Below are 6,000 nucleotides of genomic sequence, written 5' to 3' on the forward strand. Positions count from 1 at the left end.
GGGATGTAGTACCCTGTATTGAAGATAAGGTATTGATTCCCTATAATGAAACTAAAAATAACATGTTTACATGTATATTGGAAGAAAATCAAGGATATGAGAACTTCACTTGGTGGTATTCATCTTTTCACGAACTGTTTCTTAAATCGTTGTGTTCTTGTTCTAAACAAAGAAAGATTTGTTAGTTTTACAATGGATGTCGATTTGTGGCCTTGATTATTTTAATCTCTTGATCTAGGCTCATCTTATTTAATGATTCCAACTGCAACTGATTATTTCCTGAATACCAACCGCATTTCTGACCCCGGAGAACCTTTGGTATTTCCAAACTTTTCCATGACGGTTGGTCGTATGGGACTTAACTTTTTTCAACTTTATTTTGCCTTTGTGGGCATTTTGCTTTTGGCTTCTTTCAAAGTTTTCCATTTCAAAGCATTGGCCAATCATGGCCAGTCGGGGTCGACTTGATGCCCTTGCCAAGGCTGGGCGCCTTTTGAATATATCAGCTCGCTTCAAACGAGAACCTTGTAAATCAGTATTGTCATCTTTTCTTTGCCTTATTTTTAGAACAAAGTTAGACCGAAAGGGATTCAAAGAAAAAACAAACAAACAATGGAATAGAGAATGTGTTTAAAACAAGAGGTATCCTTTTCGGGGAATAGAAAGACTGACTTATCTGGGAGTACATGCGAACTTCAATGAACATGACATGACTTTTGGACTGGATGTCTGATCTGTATAAACTGTTTGACTCTTTGAAACTCATCACAACTTTCGACTTGAAATCGAAAAATCTTGCTCAGGACTGTGTTGATGCCATGGCTGCGTGGTTTCTCTTTTCGATCAACAGTGCCCTTTGCGTGTTTTCACTAGCTGATCTCTCTCATTTCTTTTCTCGCAATCACCTTATAGTGCTCTTTGCGGGTTTTCACAAACAAGACTCTCTCATTTTTATTTTCTCTACTCATCATCGCCCTACAGTGCCCATGAGGGTTTTCACCAACATGACTCTCTCATTTTATTTCTCATTTGGTTGCATCCGATCCAAATAACCGTATCCTCCAATTCTTGAATATTCTTGCCGATTGATCGGAAGGACTTTAAAGGTTTTGGGTAAAAAGAATTTGGATTGAATTACAACTTTGGAACCTTTTGGGAGAAATCATCGCCGAACTATTGTAACATCTGCCCCAATTTTCACTTTTGGGAGAATATGGATTTTTATTTTGGTATGATCTAACCCTAGAGTGAAGTTGCCTACGTATCCTTTCGGAATCAGGTCGAATGTAGTTCAATTAACTTGAACTTGTTTTGATTTTTGTTTTGTTTTTCTTCTGTTTTGTTTTCTTTTGCTTCTATTTTTTTTCCTTTTTTTTTCTTTCTCTCTTTTTTTTGTTTTTTTTTTTATTTTCCTTTTTTTCTTTTTCTTTCTCATTACATAAAAGGTTCCAAAGAGGGTGGCCAAGGAAAAAGCATCTGGCTCAAAGGGTTAGCAAAGGGTTAATAGTATTTGGATAGTGAGAATAAAAGCCTTCGACATCCCAATCAGAGAGCATTAAAGCTGCGTAAAGTGTCAAATATAGTACCTTTTGACCGTATCTGCATTGACAGTTGTATCGAGAACATTTCCTTCGATGTCTCCCAAATACAGTACTCCATTTTGGCAGCACTTTTGTTACAATGTATGGACCTTCCAATTTGGGGCAAATTTTCCTTAAGTTTCCTCGTGATGCGAAAGAATACGCCTCAGAACGAGTTTCCCTACTTCAAATTTCTTGGGCCGTACTTTCTTGTTGTAGGCACGGGCCATTCTTTGTTGGTATAACTGCAGTCAATCGTTTTTCATCAACCAAAGTCATTTTCTTCAATCGGGTCTTGACTCAATCTTCATCCTCAAACGCGGTTTCAACAATGATCCGAAGAGAAGGAATTTCAACTTCTACTGATATAATGGCTACAATGCCATAAACTAATCAAGTAAGGGCGGTTTTCATTTGGACTTGGTTTCCCTTCTTTGTTTATTTTCTTACAAGCCTTATCTTCGACACATTCTACTTCTTGATTCATTATTTCAAGGTCTGACATCATTTTAGGATCTGGGCATGAAGTCCGCAAGTATGTCATGTTATTAAAACTGCATTTAACAGAACTAGAAAGAAAGTAAGAAAAGTGACAAGAGTAAGAAAAGAGACATTCGTGGGTGATGAAATATTATACATATATATATATATATATATATATATATATATATATATTTATTTATTTATTTATTTTAAAAAAAGAAATATAGAAGGGTTTACATCATAAAGTAAGACAATAGAGTAAAAATATTCGGATTACACCCTGAAATAACCAGAAATGCAAAAAGACGGCAAGACTGGCTACCGAGACTCCCGTCCGATAGGGAGCTTTTCAAGTTTGGCGACCGTTTTTAGGTTTTTCTTTGGTCATGGCCATGGCTACAATGACTTTTAGTGCTAGATCAAATTCCTCGTCATCACAAATCAATCCAACGACTGGCCCTTTGTTGTGAGTATGCAAAAGATTGGTCGTCACATTATGGGTCTTTTCTTCCCTAAGAACTATTGCCTTGACCTCAATGAGGTCCTCCACTGCTCTTTTGAGAGTCCAACTGTGCTCAGTATCATGTCCCACTATTCCAGAGTGATATTCACATCTACGTCAGCTCGGTGCGAGGGGGGCTTGTGGTTTGGCCGGTTCAAGGCCACTGGCTGCAACAGACCTAGCCTGGTTAGCTTTAGGAACAAACTTGAATATGATTCACCAATAAGGGTAAAATGATTCCTTCTGAGAGGCTCTCTTGGGCGAGGATTGCATTGGAAAAATATTTGTCGGGACTATATGGAACTTGGTAGGGACATGCATTTCTGATAGGTGGAGCTCGGTTTTGTGGGTAGTTTTGTGGCCAGGTGTATGATTGTGCATTTATCACCATATAGTGTGTCGTTGCCACGGCATATGCAGCATCATAGTGCAGGTAATAATGTTTGCGGGCTTCTGGGTGGCATATATGATTGGTTGAATGACCTGCGGCCCCCTCGAGCTTGAAATTATCATGTCTCCCTCTTCTCTTTTTGTCCTATTCGTTAAACCCCCTAACCATTCTGAACAACCTATGATGTGGCCTTAAAGGCAACCTGACTTAGTATTCTTCCCATGTTCAAACTATTTCCAACAATTTCCCCAATTTTAATAGCCTCAGCGAACTGCTTTCCCATGTCGGACATCATATTTTGGAAGTAGTCTGACTCTTGGGCCTACAAAAAGACCTTAACCATCTCCCCTTCATCCATTGGAGGCTTTACCCTAGCGGCCTGCTCTCGAAAATATGCTGTGGGTTTCCTTTTCAAATTGGACAACGAATTACTATCAGGAGCAATATCCATGTTGTACTGGAACTGGCAGACAAAGTGGTTAGGTCAACCCAGACATGCCAATGGGCGATCTCTTGATCCATGTACTGCTCGGAAGCAATTCCTGTCAAGCTTTCCCCAAAATCGGCCATGAGCAATTCTTCTTTGCCTCCTGCTCCCCTCAATTGGAGACAATACCTCTTCAGATGGGTCACAAGATCACCATGCCCATCATACTTATCAAACTTGGGGTCTTGTAAGGGTGAGTCGCCAGTTTAAACCACAAACCAACCACTTTTGTTTAATTTTATCTTTTATGACAAACAACAAATGTGTTAGAGTTAGACACTTTACATATATTAGCCACACATTGTATGCCATGCACCTAATGCCATTTTTATTTCTAAAATGAGTTTAAAAGGCTTTATGCTTCATCCCGGCTTATTGGTTTATTTTATCTTGACTTTAACACTCTTTTTTTTTATTCTTTGTTTTTTTCAGTCATTTTCCTCATTTCATTTTATTTTTTACTCTTTTGTGGTTTTAAAAGAATTTTGATCGAACCCGTTGGAGGTTGCCTACGTATCATGTTGAACATGAATCGGATTATTACGTAGTTCAGGAGATCAAAATAAACTAAATAAACTAACTTTGTTTTTTGTGGGAATTTTTAAAAGAGAGACTTCTAAAGAAGAAATAAAATAAATCTTTTTTTTTTTTTGAATTAGGGGCCGGACCCGATGAAGGTTGCTTACATATCTCACATTCGATGAGAATCAGACTCGCGTAGTTCTGTTAGTTTTGATACAACAAGAAAAATATGACTTTTTGAAAACATTGGCTCATTTTGAAATAGCTTTTTCTTTTTCTCTTTTTTTTCTTTGAAATTTCGGCAGAGTTTCGGGGGTTTCAAATACCTGAATTTTTCATAAATCGGGTAATTTTTCTCTCTCCTAGCTCACTCTTGGTTTTTCTTGGTTTCCTTTCCCTATTCTAGAAGCCGGTCAAAATACAAACCGAAATAAACATATGCACAAGTAGCATGTAAAAATGCATCAGGATGGTCTTTTATATTGGGTACACCTGTCCTAGACGGACTCAACCCCTGTGTTAAGTCACCAAAGTCAAATGCACGTGATGCAAACAAACATTCCTAATAGGGATTTGGCATGAGGCTATGTTATTCTAGGTTTAAATCCTAAGGGGAGTGTTTTAGACCTGATTTACTCACGCGGACAACTCGAGCCGAGGTGGGGGCAACATACTGGGAGCACGAAAGTCTACCCGGCCTAGTTACTGACCCAGCCTCGTTCTAATTGGTATGATTCTAACAGAAAAGTGGGTCACGCGCACGTGTGCACCATAAATTCAGAAGACTCAGAAGAGAGGCGTAAAAAGACAATTTAATACAGTTTAAAAAATATCAAAGCGGTAAATAAGCGACAATTAGCACAAGGCCCAAAAATACAGTAATAACATCAAATCAATAAAGCCAGGTATAGATCACATTACAAGCTCGAATTCTGAATCCTGAACCCTGAACCAGAAGTTCTAGGTTCTTATCCCCAGCAGAGTCGCCAGAGCTATCACACCTCCCCTTTTTCCCGTGGATAGGGAGTTTATCCAATTTAAGTGATATTATTCGAAATGAAATTATTTATTTAATCAGAGTCGCCACTTGGGATAATTATTATGGTGTCCCAAGTCACTGGTTTATTTTAAATCCCAAATCGAGGAAGTTTTGACTCGGAATTATGGTTCGCGAACACAAAAGACCGGGTAAGGAATTCTGTTAACCCGGGAGAAGGTGTGAGGCACTCCTGGATTCCGTGATTTTAGCACGATCGCTTTTAATAATTATACCTGGCTTAACCAATTTGTTTAATTACGTATTTTTAGAACCTAAGTATATTTACCTTTTAACGTTTTTAATTACTTGATTATGGCGTGATTATGAAATTATCTTGAAACGAGTCATGCGTACGTGCACTCGTTTTGTTTGGTGTGTTAAGAATCGTATCACGCGTACGTATACACAACACTTTATTATTTTTAAAATTGTTTTGTCAAAGTCGCGCGAACGCATACTTTGCCTTTAATTTGGGAAATCATAATTATGTCACGCGAACGTGTACATAATCACAATAATTGATTGGTTAACACGCGCCTAAAGCATACTAGCATATTCAAAGTATTCTGTTTATTTATCTTTTTAGATCTGAGATATTGTTTTAATTAATTATTTATTTTACTCTTTCCTTTCTCTTTTGCGACGAGTCTTGAATTAGTTCCTAACTCATCTCGCTCCCTATTTCAACATATGTAAAGAGATTCCAATCTTAACACAAATATTTTGAATATTGGATTAATAAATAGATAATGAAATGGGACAAAATTAAAAAAAAATATTTACATTCATACTGACTGAACCTTGGAGATAGATACAAAAATCCAAGAAAAGTCCCAAACCAAAGCACTCCATGTCCCTAAAGCTAGTTTAAAACTTAAAATATTTTCAAGACATATTAAAAGCTGATCATGGACCCCTTGAAGAACACTATATAAGAGTTAGGAAAATAACGTCTAGATACATACGAAAATAAAATGGGTACAGATACAAATCTCA

The sequence above is a fragment of the Nicotiana tomentosiformis genome, chromosome 7, assembly GCF_000390325.3.
Source record: "Nicotiana tomentosiformis chromosome 7, ASM39032v3, whole genome shotgun sequence".
Classification (NCBI taxonomy): domain Eukaryota; kingdom Viridiplantae; phylum Streptophyta; class Magnoliopsida; order Solanales; family Solanaceae; genus Nicotiana; species Nicotiana tomentosiformis.